General features: G+C 37.5%; 1 protein-coding gene across 1 annotated transcript in view; it reads left to right on the top strand.

The window, feature by feature from the left end:
* EYS (eyes shut homolog) overlaps window positions 1–18,592 on the top strand; it is an 870,368-nt gene that overhangs the window by 795,215 nt on the left and 56,561 nt on the right. The gene's annotated exons all lie outside the window — the stretch shown is intronic.

Here is an 18,592-nt window from a genome sequence, read left to right as displayed (position 1 = left end):
AGTAGAAGGGAAACTTTTCCTACACTGTTGCATCCAGTATATCATCGTGTACATTCTTAGGATTATCTGCTTGGGCTTTTGGTAAGTTTGCATGTCTGCTTGTGACAGTGATACTTGCCTACTAGTTATTGTCATTATCAGCAGTGGCTTGGAGTTAAAAGTCTCAGACTACTGGGAGTTTCTTTTGATTATCTGTAAGCAGAATTATGTTGTTTTATATAAGCTTATTTTTTTAATAATATACTTGTAATAATTCTAGTTCCTATCCCTTTAGAAAAAAAAATATGTTTCTTCTAAAGCAGTTGAAGGTAGTAGAATGTAGACACATCAAAGCTAGAAAGCTTGTGTGTGAACTTCAGTGAAGGCAATTCAGTTTTACAGAAAAGTTTTCTGGGAAATATACTAAGGGCTCAGGCAGGCTCCTAGGAATGACCTGAAGCCACTATTACACCAGTGATGGTTGTTTGATGGCTAGCACTAAAGCCATTCTCAGCATGGTAATGCAAAGGAAGCTGAAGCTGCACACCCACTTGCATGTGTATATCGTCAGTAAGTTTACCTTACAAAACTTTAGGAATGCTATGATATTGGTTTTGCTTCTAAAACCTTGCATTTATGAGCACAGCTTCGAATACAAATACAAAAATAATCATAGTCATTTCTTGAATTTAGAAAAAAAATGAGTAATTGTGCATTGAAGCCATTTTCAACTTTCAAAACAAAAATCTTTCAGTGTTGAAAGACAATAGACCAGTGTTTCTTTCCATCAGGTAAACTAATACAATGAAACTAAGGCTAATGAGTAAATATTGCTAAATGAAAGTAATAATATTAGTTCATTCTATTGAATCACTGCTGTTGGATGAATCTAAGAGCAGACAACATTTGTTGTAACAGATTTTTAAATATGCATTAAGGACTTATCTGAATCATATTTCCTTAGTGCTTCATGCTGATCTTTGTAACCCACCCAGAAAAACAAAGTTATGCTAATTTTACAGATTAAGAACCTTAGCATAGAAAAAACCTTGTCTTCCCTTAGGTGAAAAATTATTCAGATTCGAAGTTGAGTCTTTCCTCTATAATTTGAATTCTTTTACTACCAAAAATTCACTTATGGTGGTCTTTTTAACTCAAGTCAGTTGTGCTAGCAGAGGGATCTCATCAGGCTGCTTCTTAGGTGGCATGTTGTCACAAAGCTATTGCTGTCTTAAGTATGCCCTTCAGTGAAAACCTCTACGAGATTTGCCCATGGTCTGAACACCTGTGGAAAAGCAAGGATTTTTTCCATACCACAGTTCTTAGCACATTCTCATCCTTTCATATCTTCTGCATAAATACAGCAAGACTCATCAGAAACTGAACATTAATGAGCCTTGTACCATCAGATGCATCTCAGTCATCTGTTTTTGATGTTTTTCATTATTTTCTTCCTAGAGATTTACTAGTTTTAAAATGCAGTTTTCAATGGCAACTGCTCTTGCTGAGAAATGAGACATATCACAGTTGTCAAAACAGGAGACACTTGTGCCTTCAGGACATTGGTAACATCGAAGGTATTGCTGCTGACACATGGAGACCAGGCAGCAGGAAGTCTACTTTAGATTTTATCAATTTTGGCTGCCTTAGCAGCTTTATTAGCTGATTTCTAGAAAAACTGACACAATACATGAAAACATAAATTTACAAAATTCCAGGTCAATGTCATGTTTTCTTACCACCATTTTCAATCTTAACTTGTAATAACATTTTCCTTTGGCCAGAAATGGCCAATGTCCCTTTGCAATTAGGATGTGTTTATAGCCTTATCATCTCTGCACAACAGTTCTTTGAGATAAATTACCTTAAACGGCTTTGAATGGAAATAAATTTAGAAACAGACAATATTCTCTTACTTTAGAACATCTTAGAATGCAAATAAACACTTTCTAAATCAGGCATTAAACTGGTTTAAAGCCAGCAGGGTGTGACATTATAAGCAAGATGTCATTTTTACTTCTTTCACTATACAGAATGTGGCCTTGTCCTAACTTTCTTTAATTCATTGTTTGCCTGCTTAAAAATACTGAGACAATACTGAATTGCTTTTGGATGCTGTTAGACAGTAGACACATCCAGTGTAGATCTGGACATGCATCCAGTGTAGATCAGAAAATCCAGCACTCTGCTTGACCATCTTTTGCCAACAGCGGGAGCAATTTTCCAATTCGGAATGCTCCGAAATACTCTTACATATAATATACGAGTATGGGATATCCCTTTGACCAGTTCAGGTCAGCTGTCCAGACTGTGTCCCCTTGTGCCTTCCCGCTTGCTCCCAGACTATTCAGAGTGAGAAACAGAAAATCTTTATGCTGTGCAAGCACTGTCCAGCAAGAGCTAAAACATTGATACGCTAGCACTGCTTAGGTCACAAGTCCAAAATACAGCACCATAAAGGCTGCCAGACTCAGTACAGCCAGCTGGAATAAATGTTGAGAGCCTAGTTCTCTGATCTGATGCAGCAGTAGTGAACTATGAAATACCCAGTAGATAACAGGTCAATGTATGAAATCATAAAAAATGTCCACATCTGCCTATGTTATGTCTTGTTAAGATTTTAGAGGAAGAATGTCCTCACTGTTTGTCCTTTCAGCAGCACTTCTTTGGTGGGAGTGAGAGACCATGAAAAAATAAGTACAAACTTTGACTTAAATCTAATGCATGAGGGACCCAGCCACACTCTAGCAAATGCTAGTTCCCAGCAAAAACCTCATGCATTTCAAATCCTGCATAAAATTCAGCTCAGAAGAAAATTAAACTAATGCTTTTTCTAATATCTATCACAATGCAGACCATCTCATCAGTGTGAAATGTTTGCATTATTGGAAGTGTCATGGCAATAATAATAGGATAATAATAATAATAAAAGTTAGCTTTAAAAATATCAGCAATTTTAATTGAAAGCATTTTCTGGGGAAAAAAAAAATCTTTTCTTTTGCTGCTGAATGTGATGGAGTGTGATAACCAGGCTTTTCACATTTCACCTCTTTTCTCTTTGCCACTCATAATATTTCAAAATTCTTCATTTTGCAAACATGACTAGAGTATCAAAAGAAAGAAATGGCATGTGTCTCTGCTACCTTGTAATGTTTCAGGTGAGGGGGCATAGCCTGGTGTCACTGTGTCTTGGCCACAGGACAGGTCTTACAAGTGAAAGTTTCCATTTCAAGAATGTGTGTCACATAAGCTAAAAGAGAGTACGGCTTTCTCTGACTGGAGAAATAAAGGGTTCTGAGTTTCTCCTAGAAGTCAATAAGACATGTCAAAAATAAGTCAGATAGATCACCAGTTCTTTTTCATATCTCAGGAAAGAAAGAATGTGTGATATTGCCTCATCGGCCACAACTCTCTTGCTGGGAGATCACTTGTTTTCATTCATAGGTCTGAGCACAGCTGTGAATCCTGTGAGCCACTGTGAACACTGCACTAATTTCTTCTGGGACAGTGGGAAATAATTATTCTGTTTCATGTCATCAGTTTGGCTGCAATAGAGTGTGTTCTGAGGCTTTCTCATAGGGTCTCTGATCTGCACTTGGAAAAACTCCGCTGTTGCAAGATGACAGCTGGTAGGTACGTGCTGCAGGTTGTGCTCTTCAGAGGGTTGCATTCTCTGGCAGGCAGGAGCGTGCACTGACCGCAGAGCAATGTATTCCTTGAAATTATGATGAATGGGGGATGAGGCTTTTTAATAGCTTAGGTAGGAAGAGGATGATGCCTTTTCTCCAGGATACTTAACCTTCATAAAACAGGACATAACACTATTTCAGGCACTGCCTGCAACTGTTTAAGAATGAGAGAGGGCACATTACCGGCCATCCCCTGGCAGTTGGTGACATATGAGGGAGTGATTAATGTATGATTTGTGATCTTATATGATTTATGCTGATGAGTCTTAGATGAATTCATAGTTCTAGGGGTCATTACATCTTATTACATCAAGTCGGCAGCACACCTTAGCTATGTATACAAAAAGATATTTGATAAATAACAAATACAGTGCTAAAGAGGATCCACAAAAGCTATGTTTTTATTGTCTCCCCTACAATTCGAGATTTATAGAGTCCTGTATAAAATAGGTTAGTTTGATGTTCAGCATATGATTGTACCACTTTGGAGATAAAGGTGACCCTTAGATTAAATTAACAAATACACATGCTTACACTTGCGTATGTTATATAGTCTTTTAAAGCCATGCTAGCCAATTTTTATGTATATTCTACTTATAACTTTTACTCATATAGATTCAAATAGTCTTTGTTCAGTAAGTCACTCCATAGTATCTATTTTTTCTATTTTTAGCATTTATTACAGGTACTATGCATGAGTCAATCTCTAATAGTAACAGTATAATTAATGCCATTTATAAGTATAGAACTATTGTGCTGTATAGGACTGCTTTTAACAATAAAAAATTGAACTTTCCTTAACATATCAGAAGCTGCATGGTATTCTCTCTGCACAAGTGATGCTGCCATAGCTACCACCTGTGGAGCTGAACAATTACAGCAGTGGAAGGGCTTACCATTCGTCCAGTACTGTAATTTCCAGTCTAGCATTAAGCCTATTGCTGGAACACAGGAGACATATAAATGATACCTTGGCATGAACACTGTACTAGATTGTACTAGAAGACATAGAATTATATTACACACAGAAAATACATTTAAAGGTAGCCATCTGAGTTACAGAAATTTCTGCCAGAAAAGATTCTATGCACTGTAAAATCTTGGAGGACTTGAGCCAGCTTCTTAAACTGCAACACAAACTGCTCTTACTCTGCATTCTTTACAGTCACAGTGCTGATTCAATCCCAGTGAAGATATTCCATGTTCAGCTGCATTAGCAGAAACCTCTGCCAGACATCCCTTTCCCACAAATGCCACTGTGAAATTAGTTTTGTTGCTGTTTGACAAATTAAAATATTATTAATATTATCATATTTTAAATCAGTTCAGTTACTCATCTGTTTGACACCTTTAAAAAGGAATGGTAGTACAGCTACAAAAGGAAAGTGAGGTTTTAAAGGAATTTGCTCATCATCTAATAGAAGATACTAATTAACTCTAATTGTTGATTTTACATTTTAAATAGTTCCACAGAAAAAAGCTTAATAAATATTTATAATCAACTCTGTTTTATATCATTTGCAGCTAAAGATATGTTAAAGCATATATCTCACAGATGATACAATATCAAACTGACCTAACAACAGATGTAATTGATTATGATATTCCATGTGTACATAGATCACATATAAAATGTCCTAAGTGAATGTCAACAATGTCAGGATTTCTCAAATCAAATGAAAAAAAAAAAAAAAAAGGCAAATGGAAAACTATATGAGTTTTTGATGACAATATGTGTTTCCCTACTTTTCTACCCCTGAATGCACATCAATTTAATACAGAGGTTATATACCACAGACAATACAGTTCAATCATAACTGTATGTTATCATGACTTCCCTCCTTCTTGCACCCTTTTCTTCAATATCCAACAACAACAGCAACAAAAAAAAACAAACAAACAAACAAAAAACAAAAAAAAAAAGAAAAATATTACTGACTCTACATAAAAATTCAATATTTTTAATTTTGGTTTTGGAGGCATTTGAATTGTGTGACATCCTGATTTGTTACATAACAGCATAGTTTTGAGTATTAACTTTTCAGGATTACATGACCTTGAGTAAAGTAGGAACTACAGAGCTTACAGAGGGTGGAAGCAAGAACAGGTAGCCTGGGATGAATACAGAGAAATTGTCTGAGCAGACAGGGATCAGGTTAGGAAAACTAAAGTCCTAATAGTATTAAACCTGGTCAAGAACTTCAAGAGCAACAAGAAAAGCTTCTATAGGTACATCAGTGATAAAAGGGAGACTAGGGAAAATATGGGCCCTATCTGGAAGGAAATGGGAGACCTGGCTACCCAGGATAGGGAGAGAACTGAGATGCTCAATGACTTTTTTGTGTCAGTCTTCATGGACAAGTGCTCTAGTGACATCACCCAAGTTGCAGAAGGCAGAGGCACAAACTGGGAGAATTAAGAACTGCCCACCATAGGAGAAGATCAGGTTCAAGACCATCTAAGGAACCCGAAGGTGCACAAATCCATGAGACCGGATATGGAGCAGCGTGGGTCCTGAGGGAACCGACAGATTAATTTACTAAGCCGTTATCCATCATACTTGAGAAGTCATAACAGTCTGGTGTTTCAAAAGAAAAAGAAAAGGAAAATCCAGGGACCTACAGGCCAGTCAGTCTCACCTCTGTTCCTGGCAAGATCATGGGGCAGATCCTGCTGATGATACTGAGCCATGTGGTGTAATTAACACATTGGAGGATGCCATCCAGAAGGACCTTGCAAGGCTTGAGAGGTGGGACTGTGCGAATATAATGAAATTTGACAAGGCCAAGTGCAAGGTCCTGCACATGGGTCAGGGCAATCCCAAGCACAAATACAAGCTAGGCAGAGAATGGGTTGAGAGCAGCCTTGCAGAGAAGGGCTTGGTGGTGTTGGTTGATGAGAAGCTCAAAATGAGTTGGCAGTGTGTGCTTGCAGCCCAGAAAGCCAACCATGTCCTGGGCTGAATCAAAAGTAGTGTGACCAGCAGGTCAGGGGAGGCAATTCTCCCCCTATACTCTGCTCTTGTGAGACCACACCTGGAGTACTGCATCCAGCTCTGGGGCCCCCAACATAAGAAGGACATGAACTTCTTTGAGCTAGTCCAGATGGCCGTGAAGATGATGGGAGGGCTGGAGCACCTCTCCTGTGAAGACAGGCTGAGAGAGCTGGGGTTGTTCAACCTGGCTGTGGATGTTGTGTACTTAAACTTTAGTAAAGCCTTTGACACCGCATCCCACAGCATTCTCCTGGAGAAGCTGGTAGCTCATCACCTGGATAGGTGTGCTCTACAATGCATCAAGAACTGCCTGGAGAGCCAGGCCAAAAGAGTTGTGGTGAATGGAGACAAATCCAGTTGGCGGTTGGTCACAAGTGGTGTTCCCCAGGGCTCAGTACTGGGGCCAGTTCTGTTTAATCCCTTTATCAATAATCTGGATGAGGGGATTGCGTGCACCCTTAATAAGTTTGCAGACGACACCAAATTGGATGTGAGTGTTGATCTGCTGGAGGGTAGGAAGGTCATACAGAGGGATCCAGACCGGCCAGATTGTTGGGCTGAGGCCAATTGTATCAGGTTTAAGAAGGCAAAGTGCTGGGTCCTGCACTTGGGTCATAACAACCCCAGGCAGCGCGAAAGGCTCAGGGAAGAGTGGCTGGAAAGCTGCCTGGTGGAAAAGGATGTGGGGTGTTGACTGAGAGCTGGCTGAATATGAGCCAGCAGTGTGCCCAGGTAGCCAAAAAGCCCAACAGCATCCTGGCTTGTATCAGGAGTAGTGTGGCCAGCAGCACTAGAGAAGTGATTGTGCCAGTGTACTCGGTGCTGGTGAGGCCCCACCTTGAATCCTGTGTTTGGTTTTGGGCCCTTTATCATAAGAAGGACACTGAAATACTAGAGACAATGCAGAGGAGGCGATGAAGCTGGTGAGGAGCCTGGAGCACAAGTCTTAAGAGGAACAGTTGAGGGAGCTGGGGCTGTTTAGCCTGGAAAAAAAAGGAGGGTGAGGGGAGACCTTATCGCTGTCTACAACTACCTGAAAGGAGGTTGTAGCATGGAGGGTGTTGGTCTCTTATCCCAAGTAGCAAGTGATATGACAAGAGGAAATGGCCTCAAGTTGTGTCAGAGAAGGTTTAGATTGGATATTAGGAAAAGCTTCTTCATGGAAAGGGTTGTCAGGCACTGGAACAGGCTGTCCAGGGAAGTGGTGGAGTCACCATGCCTGAAGGTGTTTAAAAGGCATTCAGATGAGGTTCTTAGGCACATGGTCTAGTGCTAGTTAGGTTAGGTTATGGTTGGACTCGATGATCCTGACTGTCTCTTCCAACCAAAATTATTCTATGATTCTATGAGAAGTCATAAGAGAGACCTTATAGCAGCTTTCCAGTACCTGAAGCGGGAGGGAACTGAAGAGGGAGAACTGAAGAGGGACTTTTTACAAGGGCATGTAGTGACAGGACAAGGGGTAATGGTTTTAAACTGAAAGAGGGTAGATTTAGATTAGATATACAGAAGGGTGGTGAGGCACTGGAACAGGTTTCCCAGAGAAGTTGTGGATGCCCCATCCCTGGAAGTATTCAAGCCCAGGTTGGACGGGGCTTTGAGCAACCTTATCTTGTGGAAGGTGTCCCTGCCCATGGCAGGGGGGTTGGAATGAGATGATCTTTAAGGGCCCTTCCAACCCAAATGGTTATATGATTCTGTGATCTCTTTTTTTTTTCCCTCCCTTTTTTATGATGAGGGTAAGCATGTGCATTAAAGAATTAATGTGTTTTCCCAGCTTCTGTAGTTCCTAAGCGGTTTCATGGAGATCTTTGTCTGCATTAAAGCATGTGCCACTGTGCTGAAAGACATGTTCCTTATGAAACCAGTCATCTGGTTCAAACACAAGCTGAATATTCACACCATGGCCTTACTCTTCAGCACATTAAAAGCTTTTGTGTTGGAAATTCACTTACAGGTTTGTTTGGTTTTTTTTATGTGAAAAGTATGTAGTTGTGGGGGGACCTTAACTCCAGGGAACTGCCTTCCAGTCCTGAATCTCTTAGAAAGGCTTTACAAAGCACATCAGAAAAAGGACAAAGAAGTTGTTCTCTTTTGACTAGCTGTTGTATTATACAATTCGTTTGACTAGGCACAGATGATATTTGTATTTTTAATTTTTACATCTGTAAAATAAAAATGCTACATAACCTCTGATTCTGTCAAGTTCCCATGGTTCTAGGATAATTTGTGGTACAGGTCTCAAATTACTTTTGGACTACATGCCCTGTCCTGGGTTAATCTATAAGTACCCAAGTCTCTCAGAAGTTTTCTGGGAGCAATTTTCACCTCCTCTTCAGAAGTGAAGACCTAAGCAGTCAACAAGGCAAGAGTGAGTCTGTTGCTCTGGATGCATAATAATCAATAGAGGACCTGCCCCTACCTTTGATCAGGCATATAACAAAAATTGAGAGAACTGAGGTTCTAGTTGGTACTCCAGGGTTACTTTTCCCTTTGGCAATAAATTTATAATATTAAAGCAGAAGCAGTCCAGCGTTAGAGAATGGGATTTCTGTTTGCCTCGTTCCATCTTCCCAAAATTTAATTTCTTATTCTAATTATGTTTATTTGTATTACAGTGTATGAAAAGCTGTGACTTTTCAAGAGCACCACAGATTTCAGCAGGCCTGTTCTGATTTGAGCAACTGAACTGATAAGCCTGGAAAAACTCGAAGCACTTACTAGCATTATCACCTACCAAATCACTGTGTATCCACAAGTAGGATGTTTATCTTCCCCACCCTAGTAACTGAGCTCTTGCAATAGTCAGTCGTGCTTTCTAGCTCTAATGTGCATTTCTTTTATAGGAGTATGGATATCGAAGAAATTTCTCCGTTAATATTGCAGCCAATATGGATTTGGTAACTATGTTAAAAGTTGACTGAAAGAAGTAAACAGGAAGGGTTAATATGTATTCTTCCCTCTGGCTGTATTAACCCTCAGTCTTATTTTTTCAATTTTTTTTTTTTAAGGCACTCTCAGTTCCATTATGTGGTAACATCAAAACAAATGTGTGACCACAAGGCATCACAGTTCATTCTGTTCTTGTTTCTGTGGATATACAGAAGGCATGCCTATAAAGCAAAATAAAGACATAATGGCTATAAAAAAGTGCAACTAAGGTAGTGTTCATGAAGATAGAATGTGTAGTAATATCGATGCATGCTAATAAACTGAGTGAAAGCCCTGCTTTCCTTGAAGGATTAGCAGTGAGGATGAAACATCCTGCCATGTTTTTACTGCAGATGGTAACAGTGCTAATTAAATTAAAACTAAATTGAATATTTCTAATTCTACTTTCATGACCTCCTCATTCTGCTGTGCAGACATAGTCTCGAAACTTAATGGCAAAACCATTGAAAGACCTTTCAAATCACCATTCTTGATACTGAATCAGTGGGGTAGAAGTCTTTCTGTAAGAACAGTACAGCATATGTTAGAGACAAACACGATTCATTCCCACAGCAGCAGTCATATTTGTAAAGTGTTCAGACATTAGAATGAGACAGCCTAATATCACATTGTTATTAGTAATTGTTCTAGTACGTGAATAGACATTATACTGATGCACACCGGAAAAGAAAAAATATTCAGAAGATGTGAAGAAGTTTGTTTACATTTAAAGGTTAATATTGTCACAGACACCTTCTTGGTAAACTTTAGGTATAGACACCTTACATTCAGGGAAAAATAAAAAAAAAAAAAAAGAAGAAAAGAAAGAAAAAAAATAAAAAAAGAAAAATCATATGTCTGTTTTTTCTACAAGAGTTTCTTTAAATGCCCCTATGATTAATTTTAAATTATTACATAAGTATTTCAAGTCCAAATTTGGGTTACTTTAGTAATTGTTCTGTAATTTCAGGTGGCTGTTGTAAAAGAACAGCTTATTTCCACTCTCCTGAAGTTTACATGATAGGATAACCTGTAGAGCCAGACTGACAGAATAATTTCCTATTATTCTTCTGCATAAATGTAAATAAATGTATTGGCATCATGTTCTCAAGGAAAAGGAACTGACTCATTTCTCTAAAAGAAGTCTGAAAGCAAATAACGGTACTGCTAATGATTCTGCAATGCAATGGTTTCCCTCTAACATAAATTCTCTTGTAATTTAGTGTTTCAATATAGTAATTTACTTTTTGCTGCAATTAAGTCAGACTACCTGGCTTATCTGACCTCTTGAGTGCAAGGTAGAGAGTGACTAATCTCTTAGCATTTTAAGTTATGTCTGTTCGGGAAAATGGTACACAAATGGCCTTTTGTACCAATTATAAAGGTCAGCTGCAAATCAGGCTTCTTCTGTTGCATTTTGCATTAGTTTAGCCTGGTGTGTCACCCAGCTATGCTAATTCTCACCAATGGAACAACTCAGTTACAGTTCTTGCACATTTGAAAAATGCCAACACTCAGTTTTATAGCATTTGATTTCACAGTTTTTAGGGCACCTTATATCCTTCATAAGTCATAGCCATCATCTAGGGACATGTGAAATTCAGAGCTGAGGCAGCAATCAAAGTAAAAGGTCAACCTACAAGACAGAACAACACAAGCTATTGATAAATACTCTATTGTAAAAAAAATGAAAGCACACAGTGGTTGATAACTTCAGTCAATGTTGTCGATGGTTCTAGTACTCAACACTTGTCTTGCCCTTTTCATGTTCAAATAGTTTTGCAAGCTTAACTATTTAGCCTTTGTAAAATTTTTGTGCTTTATTTTTAATTTGTAGTAGGAGTAAACTGTGGTAACCAGGTCAAGACTTGATCCTTCAAACATATTTATGTTCCTAACTGCTTTTTGTTTAAAGTTTTGTGACCTACCTTTGATGTCATTTAACAAAATTGCTTAATCTGGATTAATTGTAGATATTCAGACAGAGCAAAAGGGAATCTGTGAAGTTTTCCTTAAAGGCCTACAGTTCAGTTAATTTATAAACATAAGTCCTGTGCTTCAGGAATTTCTTACCCCTAAGAGCTCATGGCACTCCAGATGAAGGAGAGACAAGAAGATAGTGCCCTGGCTTTCTTCTCCTCTCTATTCCTGATAGCAGAGGAAAGATATCTGGACTGTAATGGGGAAGTGAATCTCTAAGAGACTGGAATAAAGAGATGGTCAGGGCATATACATCCAGAAGTTTTAAGAGAGATTTTAGGTTGGCAGTCAAAAAAATGGTATTTTGTTGTTTATACTACAATCAACGTGAGAGTGCAATGTCTGATGGAGGCAAATTTTACTGGTTTTGTTCTAAGATCTAGGATGCTTAGATTTTTATTTTATTTTATTTTATTTTTTTCTGAGTTTCAGCACCACATATTCCATGCTTATAGTGTAAGTAAATATATCCCCAATGATGAAACACCACTGTTGGGCTGAGATAAGATTTAGCTCTAGACTTTATTACCAAGTATATGTGAGGTGATTCCTGAAAATCTATGTTCTTCAAATGTGACCTACCAATTCAGTTATATCATGTGACTGATGATGTTCTAGTCTGAGGGCTGTACAAAGCTCTTTGGAAACTTCCCAGCCTTATTTCAATTCTCTAGGAGTTATCTACATTACAGTTAAAACTCTTGTCAGTCAAAGAAAGCACAGATTGAAAAGGCACAGAGGTGTGAATTACCTCTGAGGCAGAGAAATTACCTTGGTCATTGGTAAGGAAATTTACATTATCCAGTTTGTGCCAACCAGAGAATTTCAGCTAATCTACACCTTTCATAAGCACTAAATTTGTAGAAAATATTGTAAGGGTAGTTGATGTGTGTCAAGCTTCATAATAGGTTTAGATTCAGGTGTTAATAGAAATGTACTAAGCCCACAACATTCCTAGGATTTGATTTAGGCAAGAAACAGAAAGATCAGAGACTGAGTTGAAACTAGAAAGACCAATGATGGTACCTAGGATTGAAATGAAGGAGGTATTGGGAAGTAACTCTGTGAATGGAGCGAATCACTGTGGGAAGGTGATGATGCCCTGCAAGTTCAAAGCCTAACATACCTTTTTCGTGTGAGTTCCTAAGAGATTCCTGGCTTCCAGCCTTGTATAAGACAAGGCTTACAAGAAAGTACCAATGGATGCTGAATAGATATGAAGAAAATGCTGAGCCACTGATCATTGCAGTTGCAAATTGGTCAAACTAGTGACAATGCAATTAAAAAGTGATTACAAAAACTTTTTTCTGTAAGTTGAATTCAGAACGGAATAGGAAGAATTTGCATCTACAAAAGTTTAAATAATAAATACATAAATAAAAATCTATTTTAGAAACAGAAAATAATTATTAGGAAGAGACCGAGAAATAGAGGAAAGTGTAACAAACACCTAGATTTACACTAACTTTATTTCTCTTTCCACAGTAGACAGTTCTGGTTTTAGATTAGTCATTATATTTCAAAATAATTATGTTGTGAATTTAAAGTAAATGCGGTTATTTTATAAACTATTCAAAATGTTGTTCTTCAATTTTATTGTTACCTATCTCCTCATGATCAGTGTAGCAAACTGCAATTACACTGTGAGGAGACTTTGAAGTCTTACAAGTTACTAAGTTACATAGTTCTGCAACCTATAAATTCATCTAAGACTGAAGTTATGTTTTTGTGCTAAAAAGATTTTTTAAAAATTCTAATAAAAATTAATGATAGTATACAATACATGTTTAATGAAAACAGTGCAATAAGCAATATGCTGCATACTGATGTCCAGTGTTACTGCTTTGGATATGTTGTTCATGAGTTCTGCTGCAAATAGCAGATATATTGAAGCAAAGGATGTTTAGGACTCCAGGGATTGCTGGGAACAATTGGAAACTTTCTGTCATAAGGAATTATGAGATATTTTCAAAGGACAAACAAGTTAGGAAGGATGTGATTTCAGTGAGAGGTAGAGATCTGGCTCATACCTTATGCTGTTGAAAATGTTTATGTGTTTCCTTGGCCATGTTTCAAATAGTGATACTTTTTATTATCAAAACCATTGTCTTTCAACTTTTTAAATTTCTTTTTCATTTCATTTTTATAAATACATTTTAGCAGATAGAAAACTCTATTTATTATTTTTCCCATACAACACAAGGAAAGAGAAAATGTAGTATTAACTGAAAAGACTGAGGGGAACGGGGAAGCAGTGTCAGAGCTAATGACAGCCCTTGTAGTGGATCCAGTGTGACAGACCATTGTTTCTCTTCTCAGATGTGGCCAGGGAATGGACTGCTGTATAAATTGTTCTCACCAACCATTGCTTGCTGTACTTTTTCCTGAGGGATCCTTAACCATACACCATTAAGTATTATGTGTCCAGAAGTGCTTGATTCCACAATTGTGTATCCTCTTGTGTTACAGGAACAGTCATAATTGTCACATTAAAGAACAGGACTTTTTATGCATCATACTTTTTAATGGATGTGTATCCTTCATGTGATGGCGAATCACCTGTATATTCACTATCTGAGTTGAAAATGGGAGTTAAAGAGGGTTTATAAGACTCCAGAAGAGGATTCATGATCCTGAAAAGTTAGATAGTACTGTGTTAGATATTTGAATTTATTTTAAAATAAGTTGTAACAATCCTAAGTTCCTGAAAATAATGACATCTTTGAAGGTCTAAAAGAGATATTCTGCCAATAAGCAAGAGCTCTTCCTCATTCACCATTTCCATAAACCAAATTCTGTCCTTCCGGAGTCATAACTAACTCAAACACAACTCCGGTGTACTTTCTATGGTTTAGGTAGTGGATTCTTGTCCAAAGAATCTCATATACATATATATATATATATATATATGCTTAATGATAAGATTGATCAGATGCTGTTTGAGCTGAACCATTTTGTATGCAATAGTTTCTATCTTGTACATTGGCAGCAGGCGAGTGAGGTGCTGGAGCCTGTCTGTCACTCCTGTTCTCCTTTTTGAAGTAGAATTGGAACATTTCCACTCCAAAACTTTTAACCCAGATCAAAGAATTTGGAAGTGTCTTTTAAACGTGAGCTCGTATTTAGTCCATACCAGAACCAGTATAACTCTGAGTTTAAGCCTGCCTCCAACAAAATTTAAAGCAAAAGCTTTTTTCTCTGAGTGCACCCAGCCAATCTAGAAATATTTTCCGTAGGAGTTTTCAAAACCAATTTAGTCCACAAGTGATTTAGACTTGGTCTAAACAGGGCCTGTCAGTGGTTGTTTATATGAAGAGAAGCAGTTTAGAAAGTGCTTTCAGTGAAAGCAAATTTGAAGTGAATCACCAGAGCTTGCAGAATAATAATTTCTGAAACAGGAAAAAAGGATTCAAAACAGTAGAGCACTCGGATGTAGTGAAGATATCATAATTGAGGAGACCTGGGTGAAAGTACTAAAGCAGCAGGAAAGCTGAATTGATTTTTGGGAGCTGTATAATGCAAGGAAAGATTGGCAGATATATTATATACTAGAAAAACGCTTGCTGTTCACAAGGGAGAAATGCTTCCTTTATGTATTGTCCTTTGACATTTTTAAGATTATTGATGAGATAATGTTATCCTTCTTTCTGCAATGAGTTTCTTTAGATTTTTCTATTCCACAGAGATTTCAAAGGAAGATCCTAATCACCTTTACATTATCCTGGTATTTTCTAGAAAGAGATTTAATGAATCTTTGCATGAAGTGTAATTCAACATAAAGTTTAAACTGATAATGTATGATGCTCCTTTCATTTTCCAGTAGTTTAAACCAAAATGGCACTAGGAATAAGTAAGAGTAACAACTTTAAAATAAACTAAATTACATCTATTTATTAACTGAGTAAGCTTTGGAAACTGTTACCTCAAATTCCATAGCTTTGCCCCAGATAATACAGTGAGAGCACTAAAAGAACTTGTGTCATTAAATATTGAACCCACTGCGACATGTAGTTTTTAACATTCTCAGCTTAGCACTGTCATGATTAAAGGGTGCTGAGTGTGCTTCCTTTCAGGGAAGCCTCTCACATATGACTACATGAATGGCATGTACAGTGCTGTCAGTTGGAATCACAAAGCCTAGTGCTCCCCCTTTAGAGACAGAAAAAGCACAGGCATATCGAAAATATAGAAAAATTGAGAGACAAAGCACTGATTCACTGGAGTAGAAATGATGTCTACGACACATTGTACAGAGGGATTATAATATTTTATTTTAAAAACAGAATTAGTTTCAAAGTCAAAGCTGTGGTTAAATACAGCTGTGACTGCATTATTAATGTTAAATGTTACATTGTGTAATAGCAAAAAAAAAAAGTCATCAAAACTTGTGTTGGCATCACAGAGGTATTAATCTGATATAAAACTTTGATTTCATTAAATTGGGTCACTGTCATAGTACTGATTCAAGAAGAATTTGTATTACTGAATTTCCAATTTCATGTCATACCACACAAATGCTTCTTGATGATTCTCTTTCCGATCTATTGTGTAGACCAAAGATCAAAGACCTTTTTTAACATGCAAAATGGTAATGAAAGGTGTGACCCTTACCACCTCAGAGAAGGATTATAACAATGTCAGAGAACAGTTCATCTTCCCTGGGCTTTTTTCTTCATATATCATATGGCTGGTGACATATTATGATGGTGCTCTTGGAGTATTCTTATCTCTTCCACCCCTTTTCTGTGCTATTTCTGTCTCTTCTCTCATTTTCTCTCACTGTTTGTGACATTCTTCCTTCTTATGATTCTGGGTGGCTAGGTGTTTTTTCTCTGTCAAATTCTGGAGTCCATCAGTACTCCAGTTTAAAGTCTGGAGCCTTTTCTGATATATAATATACAGCGTGGCTGTCTGCTTTTCTTTTGATGGCTTATAAATCTGCGTCCATATTAGGAGGTAATGTAGTTCAACAGGAGCAGATTTACAGGGCAAATCGATTCGTGCTGAGAACCCAATATCCCCATTACCCACATTTCAGGGAGCTTTAACTCACACTAGACCTCATATGGCCCCATGGACTGAATGCCCATTAGCAGTTGGAGTACCTGAGGTGTGAGGCAATGTTCTGGTGCAGGTTCATCTGAAGGAAACTGGGTTCATGTACTCTTGACACCACTCTACGATGTGAACCAAGGCACTTCAACTGGGGACAATCGGGAGGTTTGCTTCAAAACCATGTTCTGGAGCTGAATTTAAACACTAATAAAGACATGTAACACATTTCAGCAAAACACTCCACATTTGTTTCCAATTTTGCAGCTTCAAAATTCTGATATTTTCCTTGTTTCTTTCACACATTATTCACTTTCTTCACCTTGTGTATGTAATTATCCAATAACCTTTTCTTGAAGCTATTCACAGGTGTACAGCACAGGCAAAAGATACTACCTCTCTGATTTGCTGTCCGCTTTTGTTTGCTTCTTGCATTTATAAAGGATAGAAGGATGTAATGAAATTGTGAAATCCACTTGGGAGGAGAGGAGTCCCTGGTGATTCAAGAATTTCTGTGTTTCTTGCTGCTGAAATTAATTCAGCAGAATATGGGAGCCCTTGTCCTCCTCTTAACCAAGTACAGTTACAGACTGCTTGGAGAAAGAATTATAAGTCGTTTGGGACTTCATATTTCAGTATACTAATTCTTGTGAACTGGCTGTGATATTTTTTCTGTGTGGTTAGCAGTTATATTTTCAAGATTTGTATTATTTTGTAGAACTTTTAAAAAACTCTTTACCTCATTGGGATTAATTATTCTTTGTTATTAGGATGTTATGGCACCAATAGCGGAACATTAGAACATCACTCATTTTTATAACAGTAAGCTCCTCACAATTTTTTATGAGACCTATTATTTTTAATCTTCTCCACAAGAGCAAAAGACCATAGAAAGAAATGGGCAATGTTGACATATACAGCTCAACAGAATAATGTATGAAAATTGTCTTTTTAAAGATGAAGACTAAGTTCTCTGTATTTTGTCAGTCAGCAGTGAGGATCTGTCTTCTATAAACAAACAGAAACACATTTGATAACTAGTTTTAGAGATCATCACCATCAATTGTAGATTTTCAGAAAGAATTCAGTTTATTGTTGCTTTTTTAATTAGCTGAACTCTGTAATGCTGGTATTAAAACCATTGAAAGCAGGCTTTTCAATGCTGCACAAATGAAAGCAATCCAGTGTCTCATTTACATTCCTCTCCTGGTGTCTGCAGCAAATCTATAAATAGAATAGGCTACACATAGAAATTTATTATTGCAGCTGATAGCAATTTTCTTTTGCAAAGATGTCTGGAGGCGTTATTCATGATATTCATTCTGATAGACTCTCCAGCTGAGATCCTCACTCCCCAGACCTGCGGGTGGTCAGTTTAGAAACACACTAATCAACTGCTATGCACAAAGGCTGTCACAAGACTTACTTATGCCTCTCTTTTAAAAAATACAGGAGTTTTCTCAGCTTCTCTAAACTGATTGCATGGATATTATAAGCAGTGAACAGATTTTTTTGAAATCACGTATATTTGACATTTTATCACTGATCATCATAATGATTATGCTGTTATCTGGAAAGACGTAATGACTGTGGTTTGATACAGCTCACATCACGTCTTCTGCATTCATACCCACAGGCACATGTGACCTTATCAAGTATAAGAAAGACATGTTTCTGTTCACTACCAAGGATGTGAAGTAATCACATGAACTGACCTATCTAGCTGCCATCTAATTTCAGTCATAAAACAGGGAGAAAATTAAATAAGACCTTTAATGAAATTGTATTTATAGTACATGATAGATGGGAATGTCTCACCCTCCTGCTTTTCCTATCTAATTTTGGGTTTCATACCATATCTGCCATTGTACAAGCTAAAGATAATTCATACAAATTGAATATGTACATTTCTAAATGTTTGTTTTTATCACCCCTCAAGACTGATGGTAACTTATTTTTTCTCTTA

The sequence above is a fragment of the Columba livia genome, chromosome 3, assembly GCF_036013475.1.
Source record: "Columba livia isolate bColLiv1 breed racing homer chromosome 3, bColLiv1.pat.W.v2, whole genome shotgun sequence".
NCBI lineage: Eukaryota > Metazoa > Chordata > Aves > Columbiformes > Columbidae > Columba > Columba livia.
This window is presented reverse-complemented; position numbering and strand designations above follow the sequence as displayed.